The sequence below is a fragment of the Drosophila melanogaster genome, chromosome 3R (assembly GCF_000001215.4).
Source record: "Drosophila melanogaster chromosome 3R".
NCBI classification, from domain to species: domain Eukaryota; kingdom Metazoa; phylum Arthropoda; class Insecta; order Diptera; family Drosophilidae; genus Drosophila; species Drosophila melanogaster.
Window position 1 is genome coordinate 18,516,175 of NT_033777.3, and position 25,551 is coordinate 18,541,725.

Here is a 25,551-nt window from a genome sequence, read left to right on the forward strand (position 1 = left end):
AAGACAAGTGCCTCCTAATTGAGCGATAAAAATTATTAATTTATACGATGCCGTTTATCTTCAGTGAACAATTGTTAAATGGCTTTTAAGCTGGTTTATCTTGTAAATATTTAATAAGCTACTACAGCTTATAGCCATAAAATAGTACGGTCTTCTAATAAATCGGCAACTATTCAGACTGAATTGACCACGAATTTGATGAGAAAACTTAAGAACAAGTACTTTTAAGTACAAGATATAAAGAACAAGACTTTAAAAACAATTATTTTTAGGTAGCCAAACCAGTCCTCTAATTGAGCAAAAAATATATTTACAATTATATAAAGCAAACAATAATCATTTGTTAAATGCGTACTAAGCTGTACAATCCAATATAAACATTTTAAGCTTATGGGGATATAATAAATCTTTGCCAATTTGCACATTACAAAGCCTTTGTGTTAAACATATTCGAAAGGCTTCTATGGGAGTATCCAAACCGATTAATGGTTATTTGATAAGGCAATTATCTAATTACATATCATGATCAAAACAATTACATTGTACCATTGCTTTCGCATCAAACGCAAATTCCAAATATTCAGCAATCCCAGCCAACATTCTCCACTTGCTCATGTAAACATAAACGGCTCATTATTTCCCTACCATCAAATCGGCCAACACTTGAAGCCACTTGCAATTAAATGCTTACACTGCGGTCCGAGCCAGAGCCCCGCCCACGAAACGCCTTACGCCCACTCATGTGGAGCCGACTTTACACACTCGACGTGTTTACGCAAATTTCCAACCAATTGGCATCAAGTGGCAAACACATTTAGCCGCATTTCGCAGGATTCCCGTCTCGCAATCCATTTTCCCAGCCGCAATTATAACGACCGAAAAGGGAAAATCAGTAAGTGCTCAGCGGTGTGATGACCAATGCGAGTTGCTTATTTTTTGTTTTAATGAACTTTTCCTTCATCTTTCTCAGCCATTTTCCACTGCCTTTCCCTTCCTTTTATTATATATATATATTTTTGCATAATTTAACGCGACAGCGACAGCTCAAGTGCTGACTGGTTTTCTACCTGGCTGCTTGGCTGGCTGACTGGCAAGACGTCGAAATATATACAGCAAAAAAAAAAGGAAAACCCAGTCGATGATGGTTGCTTTTAACTTTTGCATAATTACGTGTAAGAAAGGAGCATTTTGCGAAAGTTAGGGCAGGCAGCTGAAAACTGTACATCAGCATACGGATATCGGAAATCTACGTGAAAGCTTGCGGCACGCACGTTGCGAATTGTTTTAACTTACTTGGCTCAACTTTTTTTCATGCCACGCACCGCGACACTAATGGCGCCCCCCAGAGTGTTGTTGCAACAAAGGGAATGGGAAGCGCGGATTGGAGGTGGCAGTGCACCTGCCCAAATGTCCAGATGCGGTTGAAATTCTTGCAATTTTAATAAGTAACAAAATCAGATTCGTTTTTAAAGTATAAGACTTTTTGGTAGTACATAGTTTAACATGTAATTATCTTTACATATTATCACATTTTTTGTATAACTCACTCAAAGCTAGATTTGAAATATACTCCTTGATAGTCTGTAAATATGCACAACCCACATAAATCTCAATAAACGATAGCCTCCGCTATTATTTTGACGGCCACTGTATGTACGCACCCTAACTCTCGAAAGTGAAGGAAATGTGGAGCAATAGCGTCAAGTGCACGCAGTCTAGTGCACTGCATCGAGGATGAGGACTCCTGTGTGGCAGTCGGGAGGAGCTCCATATACTGCCATATGTGGCAATATAGGCCAGACGTTGTGGGCCGACCAAAACACCTTAACGCAATGGTGTCACCTACTGAACTGAGCACTGAATTCCGAGCGCTAAGCGTCGAGAATCAAACGCCCAAAGCCAGTGATGATAAAATATTTGCAAAACAAAAATGTTTGGGAAACTAAAATTTATGAAAACTATACGTATTTTCTTTGCAGAAATAAATCCGTGAAATGCAAGCTATTTTATATGACAGTAAAATTAAAAACAAAAATCAATCTTAATGGTATTAAATATCAAATATAAAAATTTTCCAAACTAATAAATATAAATATAAATAAATACACAATGAATTTTTAAATATTGTTAAAATGACAGTATGAGCCTCTGTTTGTTGTTTAAGTGGGATTACGAATTTTTTTGCTATTGTAAAAGTTTAGGTATGTGGAAATTCTACAAACATACAACTCGTTTATTCTCCCTAATTATTTATCCATTATTTTTAGTGATTTAAAGCCAAATTGGCAGAGCTGCTGACTAGAATGCCCGTCGGAGTGTTTGGGGTATCAGGCAAAGTAATCTCTGCTCTGGAACGCTTTTACAGCGCTGCGCTCAGGGGCTGTTAATGAGTCAAGATATGATGCATTTGTGGGTGTGAGTGTCTGAATAAGTGTGCGTGTGTGTGTGTGTGTGTGTGCGTTGTCCTAAGTGCGTTGGCGTCAAGTTAAAAGCCGCTAGACGGCAACAATGGCAGCGGACAACAAATGCCGACGGTTTTTGTTGCCTACTTTTGTGCGCCGCTGAGACTGAGAGTTCTGGGCCCAGAAATACACTCCTACATCCATTTGCATATATGCACATCCATTTTAATGACTAGTGATGAGGTTCTTGAATGAAGAAAGTAGTGAAAGTAGGAGCGAAATTTGCAATATTTCACGGTCACAGTGTCTCACCATTAAATAAATCCCAACAAATGTTTGTTATATTCCTTATACTAAAATTATTCCGAATTATTGTAGTCCATTTCTAAAGTAGTTAAAATAATTATAACAGAAACAGTGCTCGGTAGTTTTCACCTTGTTCAATAATGTCTTAACTAGAGGGCATTAAGCACGACTATCAAAGTAATTGATTTATATTGAAATAGGCGTACTCACGCACTCATCGCAAATTCGCTGTTGAGACGCACTCGTTTGCTGCCTTTGTTGTGGCATCGATGGAATCATTTACACCACAACACACGCTGCATAATGCATGATAAGTTCGCTGGAGGGGCGTTGCAAGGGCGGAAATATAATAACTCCGTAAGTTGGGAGTGGGAAAAGGGCCTGGAGTCGCATATTGAAATTTCCCCCCCTTTTGGCACTCATTATGCATTTTGTGTGAGTTGCAATTAATTGAACCACTTGGTACACTGCCTGCAATTTGTTCAGCATGCGTCTGGAAAAGAAGTTTGCTATCGCTTAAGAATGCCATTTTTTGTGTTCCATTATAATTCCTATGCTGGCTGTTTTATTTTATTTTCGAGTTGGTTACAAAAACTTCTTTGTTGCTTGCTATCAGCGAGTGCTTTGCAACTTTGGCTGACTTTTGCCGAGGCGTCTTCCCATTTTTTGCAGTAACTTTTCCGGAGCTCCCACTCGGGAGACGTTTGCTGACCCGCAGGCGGAGCAGGCAGCCTGAAAGATAATCCTTTTTCCGGCTTTATTGCTTTATAGCGCTGGTGACGCTTTAAGACGCAAATAAATTGAATTTGCGGCCAAGACAAATCTTCTTAGTCCTGGCTGTTGCACTGAGCAAAATAAATTCCAAAGGATATGCGGTACTAAATGGATCTTTTCTACTACGAAGAATTTTCTATAGTCATGGCATATGAGCAAGAACCTATTCAGAATATTTGTTTAGTTGAAAACAAGTTTTTATTAACTAGTTTTGCTTAGTTTTTAAAAACGAAATACAATTTTTTTTCACAGTACCATAACTTTGGGGCAGCCCCGCCAGCTGTGCACTTGTTTAGTAATATGCTTCATTTGTTAGCTGATTTGTGCAGTACCTCCTCCATTAGCTCCTTTTGCCATCGAATGACTGTTTCTTTGTGTTTCTTTGGCCGGGGTTTCTTTGCTTGCGAAATGGCTTTGAATGTTTGCCCTCTCGACTATTTGATTAGCCGTGCTGGATATTTGATTTTGTTTTTGTTATTACATAATGCTCAAATAGAGAGAGAGAGAGAGAGAGGGAGTGCACTTTTGGGGGCGGGAAAAGCTGATACCCGGCAAAATCCCCGCCTGCACCGAAAGCCCCACTTATGACAATTTTTGGACTGCAGTCATGTGCGTGGCAGGCGATGGTGCTCTGTGTTCCGGTTTGTTTGCATGCAATTCCGTAAAGTCCTGTGCGTGCATTCAGGTTATTCCGCCAGCTCAGGCGTTTGACATGAAAAATGCATTTTATTGGGATTATTTTTATAACGTGTCCAACCTCAGGGTCCACGCCGCAATTAAATCGGGCGTCATTAAAGCTTTCCGCGACGCGCGTGTGTGTGTGTGTGTGTGTGTGCTCAAAATGCAAATTCAATTAATTTTACATTTATGCTTAGTTCGGGGCGTGGCCTTTCGCCAGATTTGCAGTCAATTTTCGCACTTTTTAATTCAATTTCTCAATTTCGTGGATAAAAATATTAAGTGTCGTCCTTTGTGCTTTGTGGCCTGGTCGCTGTTAATGGCCAATTATGTGCTGGGCTTTCAGGTGGGTCTGCATACACATACATATATATCTGGACATACTCCTACATGTCCATATTGGCACATGTCCGTGGCGGGATCTACATCGCGGTGTTGCACAAAGTGCCGCACGTGCTCGCCACTCCAACTTTGCGATTTCATCAGCAAACTGCTGCCATTGCACCACCCAACGCCACCTAGTTACTGTATTAGTTTATAAATTCAATTGTTTTTGTAATGCAATATTAGTCGAGCACAAAGTGTTGCCTCGTTTAAATGGCACTGGCTAAATGACTTTAAAATAAGCTGGTGATTGAGATCATGGTCGAGAATATGAATTTAACATACTATAGAATTAAGCTGATGTAGCTGCTTTTAAAATAGTTAACCTTAGTTTTTGAATTAAGGATACAATGCATAAATAAAAATAAAAATATTGCTATATATAATTTGATAAAATTTGTATCTTTCTGCTGGATGCCAGTTCCTTGTGGCATTTTGCAGTGGGAAATAGAAATATCTTACCATTAGCTTAGAGCATTTTAATTAAATATTTCAAAAGCGCCCATCTCTAATAAAACCAAAGTGACGCCATTAATAAAGCGCTTCTGGCAAATCCGCATCGGAATTGGCCAAATATTGGTGGCCACGCCTGTCAGCCGCACCACAAATGTGGCAATCAAGTGGCGCGGCAGCCAGCGTTGAATGCAAAAACCCAAGCCGTTACTTGACTTTCAAATTAAGCGAGGGAGCTAAAAACTTTTATCGATAGACGCATGCCAAAGTTTGACCATTGGCAATTTGTAAAGACTCGCAGCATTTACAGCTGTCACAGCCCGCACTAGGGTTTTTTTTTGGCCAACCCGTGCTGCATAAATAAACTATTACGCAGCCGGAAAAGTTTTGGCCAGCTCCGGTTGGGAGTTAACCAAATATAATCTGCACTCGACCGGACAACATATTCAATTCGTTTCGACTCTTAAAACGATTTACAGATATTGCGTGTGTAATTTATTTCCAAGTGCCAAACTGTTTACAAGCTCACTGAGCCAGAGAGCAGCTCATTTAACATGCTGATGTTCAGCAGCTTTTCCGTGAATCACTTCGACTTCCCCCCACCCCCTTCGATTTTCCCCGATTCGCAGTTGTTGGCCTGAAGGAAACAGCATTACATGTTGCCACAACTGTTGCCATTGAAAATCATGGCTGCCCTGTCTGCCAAAGCCTTTAAACTCTTGCATAGTCTTTAATTCTGATTTAAGTGACCCCGAGATCGAAATGTTATCGGCACATGTGTGTGTTAGCCAGCAGCTTGCATTGATATTTGGCTATTTCCGTTGCCAAGAAATGGTGTTATTCTTACATTTTGCCAAGTATTGTGAATTTATTGTGTCTATCATGAGCTATTTAATATACAATTAAAAGAAAGAAAGTAGTAACATGCCAAATTAATTTTATTATTCTTACAATTTTGGGTCTAAAAATATTAATTAAAAGAAACAAGTCAAGGAAAAGAATAGAAAAGAAATAATTATTCTTTGATTATAAATATTTTACTTACGACTCCAAACCAATAACAAACTGTTAGGGTTCCCTTTACGTCATGCATGGCTAAAACAATGGCTAAACTATACGTTCCCGCCTTTAATTGAGCACTTAACCAAGTGAACAATTTCCCTTTTTACAAAATTATATGTATATTAACTTTTCCAGAGATTGGCAGGCCCTACTGAATGAAATAGTCCTGTTGTAAAAAGGTACACCGTAGTCGACGGCAGTTACGCAGTACTTATGCATTGTAAAATATGCATTAATAGCAGCTGCCTGCGAACATTTGCATTTATATGGAATACCTTTTGTTTTGCCGGAATTTGTGAAATGCAGGCACGTGGCTAATAAACCGCAAAGGAAGTGCTGCCATAAATAAGAATGCCTGCATGTCGGATCAGCCATTTGCCTGGGTCCTTGTACTTGAATATGCGTAGATGTGTGTGCGTGTGTGTGTGTGTGTGTGCTGGAAGGATGTGTGTTTATTGTGTGTGTTTTGGATTGTGCGTGTCAGCTGGCGAATTAACACGTCAAGCGGCTTCTGCATTGACAGCTCCCAATAGTTGCCACATGCCATGCGGCGAAATGGGAAGTGCCTGCTGTTTTGGACAGCGTGCGAGTGGAGGTCCTTAAAGGGTCCTATTAGCAGGACCTAATAGGCAGACATGAGCGCATGGAGACGGATATGGGATAAATATAGTGAGAGAAGGTCTAGAGTATATGCAGTTTAAGGGCAGCAACTACCCTTCTAAGAACGTTCAATGGGCAACGTTGCGTATGAGTGATTTTTTGTAAGTCCCGCAAATATTTAATTGTTCTTTCTTTTAAACATAATAATTAGTATATCCTTGGTGGAAAAAAATCGATTGAATGGCTAATTTGTAATGCAAATGTGTGGTTGCACTTAACAAGGCGCTACTTAACTTTTATCCGGAAGTAAAATGAAAGGAACAAAAAGTTCGAGCCACATATTGACAAGGCAATTAAATTTTTAATTACCATGTGTTCAAATAGTTGGTGAACTTTACGTTCCGCTGTACAGACATTAAAAATTATTAACAGAATTAATGCGAAAAGTTGCCAAGAAGACAAAGGCAAAAGGCGAAAGGCAAAGAGAGTGGCCAAAACCACAAGAACTTGGCCCCGACATCAAAGCAAACAGCAGACGGAATCCAAGGCATCAAACAGACAAAGAGCCGAGTTAAAGTTTCCGGCTGTCGCTTTTGGCGCCTTTTTTGCACACTTTTGGCCAAAAAAAAAAAAGAATGGTGCGCCAGTGTTAATACATTATTCATGTGACCAGCAGAGTTTTCAACGCTCTGTCCTGCCATTTTTCTTTAAGAGCTTCCGGCAATTAAGGGGCGTCAGTGGGTAAACTTTAAATCGATCCGATCAGCAATTCATTGAATCTTAAATAATGTATGCCCTTTAAAGCGCAAAGTAAAATGTTTGAAAAACTTTCAATTTAATATGCATCATATGTATATGGAAAACAGTACGCTTTTAAAATATTTCAAATAGAATTCAGTTGCATCGTCTACAATCTCTTAATTAAATCTAAGCCAGTTTATAAACACTCCACCTAAAAATGTTAAGTCAGTTATCAAGATACAAACAGGCACGCATTCACTCCATTCTTCACACCAGCAAAAAACCGGAAACATGAATAAATTCCGTGTTAATAAACATTCATGCCCGCAACCAAATCAGATTTGCATTTTTCAAATATTTTACAAAACTAACCAAAATGGCAGCTAAATTGCACTCTCCCACGCATTCGCACTCGCTGGCGTCCGTACAAAAATGCAGTGGCGGGGGCAGGAGGCAGGGGGCGTGGCTGAAAGGGGGGCTTGGGGGGAAAGGAGAAAGGTACGGGAGAGAAAGTGACATTGCTAACTCGTGGATGTCGACAACGCTAGCGGAACGAACGCCGCTGGACAAGCTCAAAATGAAAGGCACGCGCCCGCCAGCAAGGAAAAAAGGATATCGAAAAGGATATAAAGTTTTAGAAATAGTTCGCTAGAATATCCTGTAAAGATAGAAAATCACCTATTTTTACATAAATTTAATGCATACATACATTTGATATACATCATATATATATATATATTCTATAGCATTTCTTTCTTTTATTATAATTAGCTTTAGTATTTGAATTCCTTTTTTTAGTGTAAATATTATTATTAATTATTATTTATATTATAACTTATAAGCCCCTTGGTCTAGTCGATGACATTTAAATGGAGCCAACCGAAAAGGGTATAAAATATATAGGAGAACGAGCACGAGTTGCGAAGTCTGGCTGACTGACAGGCCCAGTGCGAATAGAAAATCGAGGGTCTGGTGGCTGGGTGGTTGGAGCCGGGTTGGTTTGGCGTTGGGTGGCAAGGACGGTAAGGAGGCGGAAAAAGCGGCGTGTAAATTTTCCAACTAAGCCACAGCGAGCAGAGCGACTGACACTCGCACACGACCAACTCAAACCAACTCAACTCATCGCAACGCAACGCAACTCAACTCGCTGCTCGCGCCGTATATCTTCATTAAAATGCAATGCATCCTTGGGAGAGCAATGGGTCCGCTGCACCACCTCCCCCCCCCCCCCCTTCTAGCCAACCCAACCCGCTGGCCATGGTCCCCAGCTCGTCCTGCAGGCCCCCAGTCCGTAGTCCCTGGTCCCTGGTCCCCGATTCTCGGTTCCCAATCCCCAAACCTTCAATCGTGTAAGCGTCCGCGCGTGTAATGACAATGGTGGCGCGTGGCTTTGACTTTGACATGGCCGCCGGGCAGGACTTTGGCAGGACAACGCAGGACCAACACCATCGCCTCCCAGCCCGACACCATATTTTTCAAATGCAATGCCCCGTGACCAAAGCTGCGGCTCGACCTCTCGCATCAACACGTACGTAAAAGTCAAATCAACTGGAGCTGTAAAATTGGAAGTCCGCCGTGAAAAATCGGTGTATGGGTATGGGGATGGGCATGGCAAGTTGTCGAGCTGGAAGTTGTGACTGCGGATGAGCAGCATTAACGAAAATATAAACAAACATCTAGACTGGCAGCTAAAAGCAGCCAGCACCTTATAAACTTTAAATGGAAAACAAGCAGAGGCTGGCAGGTTGGCACTGGAAAAATGGGTAGGACAGCTTTTTACAAACTTTTTGGTAATACATCAGATAACATTTGCATTATAAATTTGTTTTTTAAAAAATCAAAGTAACTTACATTAAATATATTAATTACATAAAATACCTTATTTCGGCTATCACTTAGATTTTAATACTTCATATTTTTATTATTTAATTCAATCAATCGATATACGTTTAATTAAATTGCTTAAATGGTTAGCATTAACCATTTCCAATTTGAAATATATTTAAGATATCCTTGTTTTAAAAATCGTACAAACATCAATAGATTATTTTAAATTCAAATCAAACTAAAAAAGGAATTTCCTTAAAGCATGATCTTCGACTTGATTTTCCTCCCGGTGCTGGGAAAACTGCGATTCAGGGAGCTGTGAAAGGGCGTGACATGTGGTAAGTGCAGCAGGAGAAGCAGCTCCAGAAGTACTGAAAAGGAATCCAAAGCAAAAGGACAAGAGCAGTTCGGTTTCAGGCAGCCATCATAAAATGATGCGCCCACAAAATGCACATCCACATCCTGGCTAGGTGTAAATCACGTAGCACTCTGACGCCTTTTACAGTGCCAGTTGTTTTACCCACAATAAAATTGAAAAGCAGCCAAAACAGCACCAGCCACCAGCAACAACTAAAAACAACAACATTAACAACGACAACAACAAACAGAACAACAACAACATCGAAAACGACAGTAGAACGCAAAAGTTTTAAAAGTAAAATGACAAGAGCACGTGCGACCTGTTCGGCGGTAGTCGAAATTGAAGGAGTTCGTTTACGTCGTATACCTTGACTACACTGTGAGAAAATTGGGAAATAGCATTAAATTTCTCTAGAATTCATATCATATATGAATCATATAAAAATCATATTTAGTTGGCTTGTAAGAGCAGTACTCCTTGACAGGTATATAGAATTTTCATGACTATTTACATGATTCGCCATAATTTTGTTTTAACGTGTATGCTTCCCTTTAATGCCCGCCCGTTCTGCCCCCTTTTTCCGACTCTGGCTGAGTTATGGTTAGACATCGATCTCCTGGGAAGCCCAGTTGCAGAGCTGACTTAGCCGGGCTAAAGCTTCGTTCCGAAAAAGTTTTTGCATTTCTCGTGCGGCTCATTACAACTCCGTCAGAGCAGTAAAAAACACTCATATCAGAGCAGAGACTGCACTTCCTCTAGACTTTCCTCCAACTGGAAGTTTCGTTTCACCCACACAAAAGCAGCACACATACCATTACATCACTCTCTATCCTTGACACCGGTCCACGCGCCGAGTATTTTGTTTATTAAAATTAAGTGTCATAGAGCTGAAGAGCCGAAGAACAGTGGTTTTGGCTGCTATTTATTTATTTCCATAGTTAAAACTCTTAGTATAGTAGTTAGCCCTCGGTCTATTACAATCTTTAAATGAGTTTTAAAGAGAACCGTTTACATTAGTCCAATAAACGTTTCTATTACTACCTTTGCCTGTTTGATGCTATGTGCATATACTCAACATTCAAATTAATGTTTTCCAGAGGTCTATTGATTTACCAATTTAAGTACTAGACTAGACTGGAATGGAAATGACAATTTGTTATGCCTTTGTTGTTTGTTTACCCGAATGTCCTTGATGTTTCCCTAATCCCAATGACACTTTGCGTCCAGTGAGCAGCGTCCTGAAATGGTGCATCATCAGCTAAGACCACCAGGTGGTCCCAGGACCTTGGACTCCTGCCGCCCAGCCTTTTGCCATATTATTATTACTGCTGTTGCTGCTGCCTGTTGTTGTTTGTCGCCAGTTGCTATTAATGCCGCACAGCAACATCAGCCACAGCAGCAACACCAGTAGCCCCTTCTGCAACCTGATGCACACTTTTTACGAGCTGCACACGCACACGTGCCGGAAAGTTTCCAAGTCCTGAGGTCCTGGGGACAAGGACACTCTGTCCAGTGGCCAGTGTCCGGCAGATACGTGCCTTTTTGCTTTGCCATTAGCCTGGTAGAACTGCGCCACCGTGGCCACATTAAGTGATATTTGTTTTACATGAAAATCAACTCCTGTCCGCTGTCCCAAACGGAGGACTCGAATTCCTCGTGGCTGCTGTTTAATTTAAATTTCAATTGAACAATTGTAGAATTGCAGAATTGCGGAGTTGCGGAATTGATTTGCTAATTGCATTGCCGTCGCGTGGTTAGTTGAGCTCATCATGGTTACTTAGGGGCAATTTTAATCAATCATCAATCGGTGAGTGCATTTTGAGGCGTTGAGCCTGCGTTAAATCCAGCAAATCCATAACTAAACATCACATCCATCGGATATGCAGCCTTAATGAGCACCAGATACATTAACCGCATCAACAGCTTGTTATATGCACAAATGTGTCAAGCATTACAGCAGCAGTAGCAGAAGCAGGCATCTGCATCTGCTGTCAGTGGTGGCATCTCGTGGATATATATCTCGAGGATATATATCTCGGGGATATATATCTTTTTCGGGTGCACACACAAATGTACATCGCCTGCAGCCGCAGAAAAATATATAACTTCGCCTAACCCACATTACAGTGAAAGTTTTCGACTGCGCCAAATTCATGCCACTGAATGCTAATGCACTAATTAGTTCACGCTCTCAACTTGCCTGTCTGACTGCTCAGACTTTGCATTTACCATTTAGCAGACACATTGAGACAGCACCGGCATTCGGGCTGCAAATGATTAAAAATTCGCAGACGTCCAGAATGCAAACAAAAAATGGGCAAAAAAATAGGGAAAAACAAAATACACTTTTTTCCCCAGCAATAAAAGTGAAAATTATTTGACAAAACAACAGCATTTTAATGGGCAAACTCGGAAATACAGTCTGCCATCCTGGAGGGTGCCACGATTTGGCAACTGCGCTGGCCTAAACGCTAAATTTCAATGGCCATCCCAGTTAAAGCTACTGTGGAACATAGTTTTAAACCAATTTATAACTAGAAGTAATTATCTTTAAACTTAAGAGATTAATAGCATTCATTCTTGGTCACATCTAGTTTTAACCCACTGTGCTGGGCATTAAATAAATAAACGCCAACTTGATGCCGTCCTAAACAAATGTTATTCAGACGAAAGTTGTATTAGCTCGCCCTTGTTTTGGCAGGTTGAAAAGCCTGAAGGAGATGGTAAATCGAAATAAGAACATGTATAAATACAAAATTAGAAATTTGGTCAAATTTAATTAAAGTTTTTAAGGTCATGTCGTCGGAAACCATTATTACCACTACTTGAATAATTAACCACTATGCATGTATAGGCTACATAACGTATTTATTCCATTTGAAATGTTTTGCTTTATTTTATAGAGAACACCCTTGTCCATTTAAAATATACCCAACCAAAAATTGGTATCTAATTTCGCTTTACTTTTTTCTCTTTTATTACCAATTTTTGGTCGAACAGAGAACAAGCCGAAAAATTGTCAAATACCAAATCAATTTTGGTTTTACAACTAACAAAAATTGCAGCCAATATAAAAATCTAATTGAAACTAGCGCAAAAAACTGTTAACACCACGCTGCACATTTAGATATATCTATATATACGTATATGCATGTTCGGCTTAGAAAAAGCAATTGGGTGTTGGTTGACCGCCAATAAATTGGGCCATAAACTTTTTAGAGCCCAATCGACTGATGTAAAATATTCTTAGTTATTTTTTAAATGCTCGCCTCATGAGGCTTGAAGTTCATTTGTCTGGCGTTGTTTTTCGTACATTTTCCCGAACGTAAAGCGCTACCCATAAAAGCCAAAGGCATTTAAAGTGGTGGCGTTGCACGTGGGGCAGTTGGCGGCAGTTGGGGCAGCTGAGTGGTGGCAACCTGGCTAGCCGCAGCAAGTTGTAAAGATGTCCAAAGGCCACAGCACAAAAGTTTATTACAGTTTGGCCGGAAGATGGCGAGGGTTAAGGTATTGAAAGTCCCTTCGCACCTCACACCCCATTGCCATGGCGGTCACTTTGGCCCCCTTTTCTTGCACTTGACTTTACAGTCACTACTTTAAGGCCTACGCATGAGGTAAAATAAGGTAAATTCAAATAGAAAGGGGCTAAAAGAGCTTGGTAACATCGCTCAATAGTAGGCTAAAGATTTTATCTTATAATTTTGTATCAAAGGTATAGCTTTAAATAGGGAACATTCAAAAATGCAGTTCCGAAAAGTGGAAAAGAATTCACTTAATTAGAAAAAACAAATGAGTTCTCAATTGCACATTTAAATTTATTGCAGTTGTGTAATGTTATAAAATTATTGTATTTTACCCACACACTTAAAAAGTGTATAAAAAGATTTGAGTAATTTTAAATTTATATTCTTGACTTAAGGGTCATATTAATTTAGTGTATTTAGGTGCTTTATTTCTATTTTCTATTTCATACTTAAAAATTGTATTTTTATGCATTTATTTACCTATTTGCAATATATTTCGGCAACAATTTTGCCTTGATTAGCTGTCTAATTTAATAATTCATAATATTTTCTATTTTACTTTCTGAATATCTAAACTTTCTTTAACTCAATCAAAAATCTAGCTAATTGCTAGCAATACTAGAATTCATTCTAACAATTGCACTTTACATTTCCCCAGTGTTGTTCAGCCAATGTTCCACCTTCGTCAGGTGTCATAATTAATTTCCACGCCAGTTTGTTTTCATTGCCGTTGTTATCGCAGTAATTGTCACCGTTGTTGATACTGTTGCAACAACCAGTTTGCCTCCACATTTGTTGACATCTGCGGATTTGGGTCCCTGATTTATTGAAAAGGGCCAGCCAGCACTGAGGTCTCGGCCTGTTCTATATGCAAGTTGGGTTCCGCGCCACACACACACATTCACACAGCCACACACCCACACAACTCTCTCTCTCTCTATAAAAATGCATTTTCAGTCAATGCTGTGGCACTCAGACGACTTTGAGTAGTGCTTCAGTCCACAAAAGAGGGGGTAGTGCTGCAGCCCAGCGCCCACCGCCCACTGAGATAAGCCAGTAAATGGGGGTGGTGTGAGTGTGGATGTGGGTGAGGGTGAGGAAGTGTCCTACATTTTCTCATTAAATTGCCATGGTAAATATCCGGGTAGTTGCCATAAACTTACTAACAAGGCGCCAGCGTAAGGTGGCAAGTGTCGAATATTTTTGGCCACCACTTTATTGCTGTTTTCTCGAGGAAACTTTTAATTGGCCCGAACGAATGCCAATTGTTTTTTTTTTGACAAACTCGTGTATAAGGCTGTATAAGTGGTCAAAGTAGAGAATAGTTTTGGTCGCCACTGTATCAGCCATGTGTTCGTTAGGCGGCATCAGAAGTATACCCACATACCCATTGAAATTGCGACCGTAAATTTTGGCCAAGTGTCAATAAGCGCAATGGAAAACAGCGAAGGCTACATTGAAATGGTGAAACTTTCGCCAGCCTGCAAGCGGACATTAAAAATGCATAACTAAAGGGCGAATTTACGGGTTACAATCACGGCCCCCATTTTTCCGACCCTAGAGTCCTTTTTTATTTTTTATTTTTTAACCCCATTTTGAGGGAATGTTATTCAAATTAAAGCCTGTTGTTTAACAGCCGCGTTTACAGCGTGACTGTAAGTGGCTGCATTACAGTGCTCACAGCTGTGCGAAAACTTTCGTAATGAAATTGCTTTCCATTTGCGGGCTGCGTATAAAGTAAAGAGCGTACTTTAAGCGAAAACTAAGTTTTCCCCGGGGAAAGTGTTTAAAGTGTGTGAGGGTAAGGTGTCTTTCGTAAAAGCCCTTTAATGTAATTATGTAATGGGTACATTATTTAATACAATGGGTAATTTCCTTATTTGGTAAAGTTAGGGAAAAGTAAGTAAAGCATACTAAGAAACAACCTAAGAAAATTAAATCATTCTACCCCACGAAAAAATACCTCTAAGTACAAAGTTCTCGAAGCTCATACGGACAGACAAATGGACACGACTAGCTATCCCAATCAGGAATACATATATTTAAAAGGTTCAGAAACGCTTCCTAATTCATACCCGCTACATACTTTTCAAAGGTCCCTAGTATCCCCATTCCTTTTTTAAAATTTAGACTTTGGCTAAACGATTGCTTAACATTAAAAATTCGAAACACATTAATTTCAAGATTTATTTAAGCCAGTTGATTTACCAATTGTATAGGTTTTTCCTCTGCAATAATGGCGAGCCTGCCAATGGGGCGGTAACCAATTTTCCGCCCAATGTCCACCCAGCTTGCAGCCAATACCACCAACCCCCTTCCCAACTCTTTGAGCCACTCGTTGGCCTGGCCGACGACACCGATGCATGCTGGCCACGCGCTCATTTCAGTTTAAATTGAATTGAAGCCAAATGCATGCCATGATTTTAAATTGTTTGGTTTGGTTTGGTTTACATTGCATTACGCAGGAAAACCTCTCCCGCAATTCCGCCCAACGGGTGGATTTAGTGGGTGGCAGTGTGGGTGGTACCGGGGCATTCAGATGAAACTTGGCGCATTGGTGCACAAAACTACACAAATTGCTGACATATTCAAATCAATGAGAATGAGAATACGAAGTGCATGTGTGTGTGTGTGTGTGTGGTTGGTTTCGGTTGCATCTTCACCCATGCAAAGTACTTGCAAAAACAAATATCGAATTAAATAAATTGCAAAACTGCACTGATGATGAGCGGAGCAGTGGTGCATTTTTTGGATTTCGCAAGATTTACATTTTCGCCATTTACGAATGCCAAGCGATAGTCGCGATACTTGTAGCGATAGTTACGACCAGCCAGCCATTTGTTTACTACACTGCCACATCGAGGATCCTTGGCGAAGGAGGCAATCAGCGAGCCAAAGGAAATAAAAAACGTTTACGTTGGTGGCTTGTTAAGTGGCATATTTATGTAAGACGAAGCCAGCGCTTGATTCTGTGCCAAAAAAAGGAATCCGGACCGGAATTGAAATGATCCCAGTACCAATTACTTGCGAGGGGGTGGCGCTCTGTTTGCGGTTTTCCGTCTCCAAAAACCCACAGTTTTTTTTTCGTTTTTACCCTGCTTTCAAGTAAAAACTATTCAATTTATAGACGGCTGTGCATAAGCAACGAAAACAAAAACAGAAACTGAAATATGCACAAAACAGCAATACCAAGTTGAGAAGCCTTGAAAGTAACTTAAAGAAATGTTGGGTACAGCAAATAATTTAGAGAATTTATGCTCAAGCAATTCTATCACATTTATTCAAGAATATATTCCCTTTTGGTATACTTACAATGCTATTATTGGTTAAATCTATAAAAATGCTCTTAAACCAAGACCAACTCTAATGTATGGACCCATCAAATAAATCTAAATTTTGCCTGTAAATCTATATGCATGCCAGCTGAAAATGCGCCTTATTCAACCTCGTAAACCACCGAAAAGTCAAATGAAGACAAGTTCAAGCCGGAATACAAGTGGAAATGACCCAAGACCGAGGACACCAGACGGATGGCCTGGCCGTGTGGTAAAAAGAATCCCACGGGCAGATGGATACAACAATCGCGGAGCTAGGATGCGGAGAGGCGGTGGCATGAAGGACGCAGGACGAGCAGACAAACAATCTGTTGGTTTGACGAACTAACTGACTCTCTGACTGGCAGTTACTCCGGCTGCGGCGTCGACATCGTTGGCACAACACATACGCCCGCCGATGAAAAATGGCTGCCCTTGGCGCCGCAGCGACGCCCAACTGTCAGACAGACAGCCCACCCAGCCAGCCAGACAGACAGACACCCAAGGAACAACAATGGAAACAAAGGGAAAATAAGGAAAAGCTGAAGGAAAGCGGCTCAGATTGTCGACTACGAGCTACCTGGTATCTTAGAAGTAGTCAAAGAAAATGATTACTTTGCTGAAATACAAAAAAAAAAAAAAAAAAACACATTCATTAAATTTAGATATCCTAATAAAGGAATGGGTACGAAACAGATCCAATCAATTATTTTATTTATGGAATTATAAGCTATTGAATTATAAGGAAACTTTAAAAATAAATCCCTTTAAATTGTAAGTTAGTACTTAAGTGTTGATTCCCAAAAATTTAAAGTCGAACTAAAGCTCTCATTTGCCGGATGAAAAACAGTCCATTTAATCCTTGAGTTTTTACTTTAATGGGTACGAAAAAATCTCGCTGGTCTGATGCTATTTTTGTCTCCGTCTGACGGCTCAGTCCACACTAGACAGCAGAGTTCAAATTGGAAGTAAGGCTTTTATCACGTGCTTATGACCACCCCCGAAAGCCATTCCCTTCCCTTTGCTTCCGGTTGCCCTTTTTTTTTGTTCGTCCAGCTAGCAAAGTCGTAAGTAGGTTGTTTCCAGCTCTTCCAGAACTTCGTTTTTGGCATAGAAAATAGCTGAAAATCGAATTCCTTTTGTCCAACTGTTTACTGTGCCTGCGATTGTGTGATATGTGGGCGGAAAAGGCAGTTGGGCGAAATAGGGAAAGGCAGGGCCCAAAAACCAAATACCAATAAAACTTACTGCACTAACTTGGCCACAGTGTTGAGATTCAGCTCGAGGATTGCTGTGCCCTAAATCAGGTTAGACTGAGTCTGCTTAGCAATGTGTGTGCGTTTTTTTTTTTACTCCAAAATGCATTGAAATGAAATTCTGGCAGATACAGAAACCTTTCTCTTCCTTTAAAACTGAAACAATAATGCAAGTAAGTGATTAGCTAAGTGTATTTTAAATGATGTCCAGTTTTCGTTTGCTTTAATATTCGAGCTTAGTTGAGCACAATCGAAACCCTTAATAAAAAGCCTTAAACGGCACAAAGATCCTGTTGAATTTTCGCATTAAAAATTATGCTCCTCACTGCTTTGTGTCAAGTTGGCCAACACTGCTTCCCTTTTTGGCCATAATCGAGTTGATCATCATCATAATGCGCTTTGTGACGTTGTGTCAGCTCCAAGTGGCCGGGTCCGCAGTACCATCGCCTCCGTGTGCAGCACTCGGTGCGGCCCAAAAGCTGTGCATATTTTACACAATCCTGGGGACTACCGTGCCCACTCGTCCTTATTCCGCCCCCTTTTACCCCGCACAACACATACAACTTTCGGTGGAGATTTATCGCCATCGTGCAACTTGGCCAAAGAGTTCCGAAAGAGCGGAGTGAGTTTTTTGGGGGATAGAATTTCGACAATGCCTTTGGCCTGGACTTGGTCTTGGACTTGGAACTGGACGTGGGACCTGGACCCGGATCGGATCTGGGCATACTTTCGTCCTTTACGACAATACATTCGTGGCTAATTTCTCATGCACAGTGGTCTCTTCAAAACGGGAATTTAATAATAGTCAAAGATTCCCCTTTAACAATCCCTATTCAATTTCCTTAACACTCTTATTTATATTGTATCTTAAGTTAAGTTATTTAAAAGAATGGTGGTACATTTCCCATATCTAAAAAGTACTATTGCTCATAGTTTTTTATGCTTTCTAACAATTTTGTTTTCAAAGAAGTGGATTTCATAAAAATCATATTTTTAAAGCCTACTGTCTCAAAGTTCATTCAATTTCCCGATTGGCAAAAATATTCAGAAATATTAAAATCTCGATTAAATCTGCCTTCTGCCACTGGTCATAAATCGGACAATTTGGCAATGTATATAATCGATGATGACGATGCGAATCGCATTCATATTGGCCAAATGAATTGAAAGTTATTTTTATTGCCAACCGATTGGATTGGCTGTGCATGAATAAATTTTGGCATCGCTCTCGCCCAGCATAATTGTATGCATGTGATGTAAGATTTTAGCATTTTAATGAGATGTTTACGCCACGGCCAATCAGTTGGCCAATCTATCGTGTTCCCGTCTAATTTTCATGTAAATAAGCCACGCCCGCGATCTCCGCCTCAATGCGAAGTTCAATTGCAGGTGGGCAGTTAAAAGGGCAGGGGGAAGATCCTTGCTGGCCAAACTCCTATGCCATAAAGGACACTTAGAAAAATTGTAACTAAATCTAGGAAAAATCCCTAGTGTTGGAAGTTGAGTTTTCCATTGCGAAAATATTTCTTTAAATTGAAATATATTTTTCGTGGTGTTCGTATTATTTTCCAAGTGTTTTTATCAACTAATGTCCTGTTTTGATGGTATCTCTGTCTAGTTTCAACATTAAATACATATTTGACCGCATTGAACTTCAAGTGCACCTACTTTGCCTATCAAAACTGACAACAATCCGTTGTTAGACCAGTAAACACAGAGATGGATCCGCAGGAGGGGCTCAAACTTGCATACCTGATTCACAGTGGCTGCACAAAGTTCGGCCACACAAACGGTTCAGTCATGGCCCGCCTCTCTGGTAATACCCCGCTCCTAACGTCCCTCCGAAAAAGACGAAAAATGAGTCAAAATCCAACGTAACATGGCTAAAAGGCATACCAGGCAGTAGTAGCCAGTAGCCAAAGCCCCACTGCCCGCGCACCGCTCCTCATTTTCCACTACTTCGCAAACCGTTTCACAAAACGTTATATGCAAATCGCATTTGGCATACATATTTAGCAGTTGTTGCCAAACGGCCAAAGGAGACAACACTGTGCCAAAAAGTGAGTGGGTTTCACTTACATTCACTTAAGTAATATGCAAAACTATAAGCTGATGTTTAAAGTCACAGTGAAATGAAAGAAAATAAGTGCAAACAACCAAAATGAGGAAAAAGTAAGAGGAATCGATCTACTGTTATTTAATTGGATATTTGTATTCCAGGATATAGATAGGATTTTTTTCTAAAGTTAAGAGATAATATTTTAGCCTAATTCAAAATACTAGCTTCAAGTGACCTGTTTCGTTCACATTTTCCTAATACAAACTTTTATTTTTATTTTGTCAAAATAAAATGTTTTACCCACACCATAATTTCTCTCAGTGCTTTCAGAGATGCCGGAGTACGTCCTCCCGGCATTAGCATATGCCAGCGACAGTTGGCTCCTGGCAAGGTTACACAAGCAAACGCACACGATAAATAGGATATTGAAGTGGCAGAGGGGGGAATTTGAGCCCCCCCCCCCCCCTTTTTTCCGCCCACCGCCCATGTAAGAAGTTCAGAGATAGTGTGTCCCCTCCTTTTTGGTGACATTAAAAGTAAAAGGAAAACATTTTTGAGTCGCTTGCTATTTATAAATGTGCCGGACATCGATGTGCCCATGGATATGGATGAGTTGGGATTTCTCTGGCCGGGATAATACGTTTAAATTGGCCTGATAAAAAATGCAGTTGGCTTTTAGGCGCAGCAAAATTCTTCGATGATTTGGGTTGGGGGATTTGGGTTTTTGTGGAAACGGAGGGAATCATCAGGAAATTATTGGAATCGCTTTGCCTTGAGTCTGAGCCGGGAAAACTTTGAGTTTTGCTAATTGAAAAGCACAAAACGGGCGGCGGAAGATGCCGTTTGGTCAAAAGGAAATTAATTGCAAATGACAAACACTTGACCGTAGGATATCCTTTCAATTTTAAGTTTTTTTTTTTTCTCTCTCTCTCCGTTTTCATCGGCCACTCTTTTAACGGAAATATCCTTGTGCCATTTGCCAGGCCATCGATGGCATTTAATTTCCGTGCTGGCGCCAAAACTTTAAACCGGCCCAGGGTATTTTCTCAAAGTTCGCGGGAAAACTTGCTAAATTTCGGGGCAAGGTGAGCCCAGCCGAATTTTCCGCCACCCATCCTACGTCTCGCCAAAGTTTTACAACTAACGGAATGGCTAACACCAACAAATCATCGGGATACCCACTATATAAATAATCCAAGCAAACAAAGCTGGTCGGCGATACATGAAAGGGTGAGCGGGTGAGGAGCAGAGCGAAAGAGTTGGCAATACAGCGGAAAAGGGACGCAATCAGACCGCCGTGAGTGCACAGTGAATAAGGCAAAGGTTTTGTGCAGAGAGTACAGTAAGTGGCAGGAAAAGTCCTGGAACTGTAGCTTTATTTTGCCAACGGCTCTTCTGACTTTATGAAATTGTACTATTAAAGCTGATCTTAGAATATGTATCTTTCTACCTAAGGGATGAATATACCCCATATCTTTACTTTAATTTTTGTTCGCAAAACTTTCTCTTTTTCCCATTGATATAAGCTCCTGCAATATCTGCCACAAAATTTTCTATGAAGCTACCACTGTGTCGATGTGGCATTTCGCTGGCAATCAAGCAGCCACCTAGTGGCACTGGTTGTTGTAATTCTAACAGCAGCGCCGACTGTCGCGACAGCTTGCTGCTGTACCTTTCTCCTAGCCAGGATGTGCCACCCACTCAGCATTTTCCCGCCCAACCGCCACAGCAACCCATTTCTTTTTTTTTTTTTAGCCCCCTCTGTCGCCGTCGTCTGGCATTGCGGTTAATGAAAACTGCGATTTTACTTGGCGAAATTGGGTCGCTGCTCTTGTTTCTGTTTTCCGCACCCTTCTCTTTCATCGTCTGTGATGCTGTCTCTGTTCCTGCTGCTATACCCGTCCCTTTCACTGTCTGCTGCCGTCGCTGTTTTTCGTGATGCGGGAAAACTGCTCGTTTTGCATTTACTTACTGGCTGCTGCTGCCATTTACTGGAGCCCTTTTTTTGCCCCTATTTTCCCAGCTTGTTTTCTTTCTTTTCGGTTGTCGCTCCACATTTTTTTTTTTTTTTTTTTGGCTGGCAGCCGACACCAAAAGCGTTTATAGGGGGGAAAGTCGCGGAGAAAGGAGGGGAAATCTGTCTGCCGAGAATTTCCATACAATTTACTCTATACCAGTGAACTATTCGGTCGTTGAATAAATATGCGAACAGATCATAAAGCGATACGAAGTGCTAAACAGTTAAATAAATGGCTCAGTTTTTGCTGGAAAAACTTGGGATCTCTATATCGTATTGCAGCAATAATGGGGTGTCAGAACAATTTGGTAGTAAGAAAAATGGGCTGCATGACAAGAAATAGAATAGAAATACTATAAGAAAACAAGAAATAGCTGATATAAAAACCTTTATAGAAAATCTATATCAATTCGGCTTTATAGTATTTCTTATCATTTATGATCAAAACATAATTTTGAATAATAAACAATAAAGTAATATTAGCTTAAACAATAGTATTAGTAATAAATGATTATGAATCATTTGATAAATAAAATCAGTCTGAATAATTAAACTATTTAAACAATGACAATTGAAGTATATGTATATGCCATTTTTCTGTTGTACTTTTTATTGCAACTATTATTTTCTAAGAAAATCATATAATTATAACAGAAAGGGCAATTTAGAAACCGTTGCGAACACACTTGGTCAACCATAACACAGATAATCTTTCAATTGCGGAAACACTAAGGAGGTAGCACTGCAGGCCTGCGAAATGCAATTCGTAGGCAAAAGAAACAATGTCCTTTTTTTCTGACACATTCAAGTTCGCCAGCTAAGGAGCAAGGAATATTTATACTTTTCCGGCGCCACTGCGTCTCCGTTTTGCAATGTCTCGAGGGAGTTTTTCGTCCTTTTTGGTGTTTCACAATGTTTCTCCAACTCCGAAGTCACTGCTGGTGGTAAATCCATAATCAGTGTCGACTTAGCGTCCAGTTTAGCGGTTGCCTTTAGCCATTTCCATAGATAATTTAAGAAGTCGCCGGGCAAGGCCATAAATAAACAGCTAGCCACCCACATTTTTACACGGCAAATTACACACGGCTTAAAGGAAAAAACATGGGGATATGGAAAAGGGTTTTCGCATCTCACATGTGTAGGCGTAATGGTGGTCGCAAAAATAGCACACATATATCAACATATTATGCTATCGTTCTAATTGGTTAAAAAATAAGAATTATGTTTCTTCTTTATTTAATGTAAAAGGTAAGAAATATTTGAATGAATGATATCAATCTCCCTAATGGCTTTAAGCACATATCTAAATTGTTTCACATCCTTGCCAGGACTAGCACGATTTTCCCGTTCATTTGAAGCCAGGCATAGTCCTTCAATTTTGGCCGCTGCTGTATTGTGTGTTTATAGTAGAATATTTTCACGCCTCAATAGCGCACATTTGTCTTGTGTAGACGGGCCAGCGTTTTCAACGTTATCATTTTAAGCAGGCGCACAGGGTGCTCATGTCCTGTGTCCCAGAACAAGGACGAGAACAGAACGGGCCAAGAGCAGTGGGCTAAAAGGGGATACCACTGCCACGTAAAAAGCGGCAAGAATAGAGGGCAGTCTGCTGGCTGAACATAAAATGCACTTGGCCGTGTCTCTGGCGTCTGCTAGGATTCGATTGGAGTGGACTGGACTGGACTGGTCGCCACTGGACTCAACTCGACTGCAATTTAAAGCCGGACCAACTCGTGGCCAAGTGCTTAAAATTGTGTAAAATTGGATAAGGCCGGGCCAATGGTTTTACACCCCAAAAACCAAAAGGTGTAAATGGAGCAGAAACGCAGACAGAATGAATTGGACGAAAGGACACTTACAGTCAAAACAGCTCAACTAGCTACCTTAAAACTTAAACAGGAATAAATTCTACCTATTTATTCTATATTTGATTAAACCCTACACACAGGGAATTCAATAAATGTATTTGGCTTAAAACAAAAGAACGTTGTGCCCCGTTAAGCACGTAATTTTCAGTGTTTATTTTTAGTAAAGCTGCGAGTTTCGTCGAACTTCGCGCAGCTTCACTGTAGTTGAACGGTATTTACAGGCACTCAATGTGTCCAACTAATCGAGCCGACTGAGATACAACGCATCTAATAGTCTTTGACCAGGAGCAAAGGATGCAGATGCGGATGCGGATGCGTTTCACCCAAGTGCTGGATGTGGATATTTTAAATAATTTATCAAATGCCATGTCCTGCTGTGGCATTGTTGATGCTCTTTCGGCTTCTTTGGCTTGTAATGAAATTAAATATTGATGCAGGCGTTTGCTGTCCGAGAAAAATACTAAATATCGAAGGAGCAAAACCACAGGCCTAATAAAACTGCTCATGGGCATTAGGTAATCAAAATGTTAGCCAAGCCAAGTCGAGGCATTTTACGCAATTTTACAAATTCAACTCTCTGTTCTTCTATATGTGCTTTTAGCCAGTATATAGCCCTCCCTTCAGCCATTCTGTCTTGAGTTCTGTCCGAGTCATTTTATTACTTTGAGCATTTTTGAGCATTTGGGCAAATACTTTTCATGCATTTTTAAATTGAAGCAATTATGAAGCAACTGGCTTAGTAAAGACATTTTTGTCTCCTTTAATTGGCAGCCAAGCTGCAGTATTGAGCTGCATTTTGGCAGTCTTATGTAAGATCCGACTGGATTGTAAAATCTTCATCTTCATCTGCCGGAAAAGTTGTGCACAGAAATTCATTTAACAATTTGTGGTTTGGCACACTAATTGTTTGTCGAAAAAACCGGCAGAAGGCAAGACGACAGCAAGAAAGAAATATATAACTTGAAAAGTGTATACAGTTGAGGTGTCCAAGCAAACCGATAAATTGGTTGGCAATTATAAGCCAAATATTTGCATATCTCCAATGGTCTTATTCCCAATTCAAATGGAATTAGAGAGACTTCTGGTATCATTATTGGCCTAAGGTTAAATGTGCGATTCGAGTTTAAAGTGCCAGCATTTTTATTGCAAGAAATTTCGTTTCCAATTCGCAGATAGGCAATCTAAAATAATATTTTAAAGTGCAGTTATAGCCCATATATAATAATCTCGATCAACTTTGGCACGGCTTGTGCATTATTTGATTCGAAAATGATTTCATTGAAATATTTCACTTTTCGTTTGACTGTCAGTGCAAAATTTAAGACCAGCTTACAAGGTCAAAGGGCGTGCTGGTGATAGCAAACTGCAGACAATTCAAACAAAAAAGCATTTGTGCATTCATTTCATTTTACTTAACTTTTCCTGTTAGTGCTACGCACAGACTTACTGGCACAAAAGCATTAGAAACATGCCAGAGTTACTGCAAAAAAAACTCAAATAAAACCGCGTCGAGAGCCCCGAAAAGTGCGCTTTAAGTTTTGAATTACTTTGCGGCATTAGCGTTTAACTATCCGTGACTTTTGAGCAGTTCTTTTGTGGTGTAACATTTTACAACGACCTCAAGTGCGAAAGTTAGGCTAATCCTAGATTAGCCAATAAATTGGCCAATTTCGCGATGGGTAAACCAATTACGCAAGCAACTTGGCTTATGAAAATATTGCTAACTTGCTACGATTCAATTAAAGTTAGAAGCTTCGACCTTGTTACTCATCCAAGTTTTTAGCACAAATATCAAGTAAAGTGTACATTGTTATTACGAACAATAAAATGAATTATCCATATCCATATTTGCCAATTTACTCACACTTTCTGTAAAGCATTTAATTGCATAAGGTCCATTTACAGTGAGCACTTTTTATGTTTCG

General features: G+C 40.2%; 1 protein-coding gene across 8 annotated transcripts in view; it reads right to left on the bottom strand.

Moving 5' to 3' along the window:
* fru (fruitless) overlaps positions 1-25,551 on the bottom strand; it is a 131,314-nt gene that overhangs the window by 101,902 nt on the left and 3,861 nt on the right. The gene's annotated exons all lie outside the window — the stretch shown is intronic.